We start from the raw sequence: 1,351 nt of genomic DNA, 5'->3' as shown, positions 1-1,351 counted from the left end.
AACTTAGGCCTTCCTTTATCTGAACATTGATTATTTGGATACTGAGGACCAGAAGACAGATCAGAAGACACTGCCTCAGGTTTTATTAATATGTGGTTTTTAAAAAATTAATTAATTAACTTATTTTTGGCTGTGTTGGGTCTTCGTTGCTGCGCACAGGCTTTCTCTAGCTGCGGCGAGTGGGGGCTACTGTTTTTTGCGGTGCGCGGGTTTCTCATTGCAGTGCGTGGGCTTCTCATTGCGGTGGCTTCTCTTGTTGCAGAGCACAGGCTCTAGGCGTGCAGGCTTCAGTAGTTGTGGTGCGTGGGCTCAGTAGTTGTGGCTCGCGGGCTCTAGAGCGCAGGCTCAGTAGTCGTGGCGCACAGATTTAGTTGCTCCGCGGCATGTGGGATCTTCCCGGACCAGGGCTCGAACCCGTGTCCCCGGCATTGGCAGGCGGGTTCTTAACCACTGTGCCACTGGGGAAGTCCCTATTACTATGTTTTTGGATAGAAACCGATCTCTTAGCTAATAAGCGATGAATAAGGGTAACACGGCGTACGAAGAAATGATTACTTACTTAGAGCTTAGTGCTAACTACAATTTAAAATACCACATTAATCCTGAATCCGTAAATTTAAAAGTTATATTAGCAAACAAGCTAGAAATAAATTATTTTAGTGTCTGTCTAATAAATCACACCCAGAAACGATTTAGGTGAACGAGAACCTTCATGTTCCTGAGGTTAATTAAGGATGGAGTCTCTGAGGTCTGCAGTATTAGTTTTAAAATGATTCTTGGCCGTGGTTTCACAGTTAATTTAGAGGAACTAAATCGTGGTGAGTTTTTCCTGCTGCGCGCTGACATCTGAATGACTTCAAGGCATTCTGTCACTTCTCCAACTTTTCCCTCTGACAATGACCTGAAAAGGCCTTGGGCAGCCATGTCTGCCGTAGCATCAGCATTCACCTAAGTGTCCCTGGTGGTGGGGAAACCATAGCAACAGCAATCCTGGTAGCTGGGAGGTTGTTCCCTGGGCCTCGGGAAGCCACCTCAGGTCCCCACGGGAGGGCACAGGGCGAGCTTCCCACTGCCCTGCCCTGGAGCTGGAGAGAGAGGGCTGGTGATCAGGACCCCAGTGAATTCCACACACACACCGGTGCTCGCTGTGTGAAGGGACACGTTTGGGGGTCAGAGTGAGCAGGCTTGGCCCTGCTCTGTCCAGGCGGTGCCCCCCCACCCCCAGCGGAGAAGCAAGGACCTTGGAGCACAAACACCACAGTGACCCTGGGGGAGGGTGTCTTGGGAGTGAAGACTTTGAACTAGTCTAGGAGGACGGGCTGGAGGAGGGAGCTCGTGCGATGCGGGGGGG

This window comes from Lipotes vexillifer, unplaced genomic scaffold (genome assembly GCF_000442215.2).
Source record: "Lipotes vexillifer unplaced genomic scaffold, Lipotes_vexillifer_v1.1 scaffold2116, whole genome shotgun sequence".
NCBI lineage: Eukaryota > Metazoa > Chordata > Mammalia > Artiodactyla > Lipotidae > Lipotes > Lipotes vexillifer.
Note: the sequence above shows the minus strand (reverse complement) of the source record.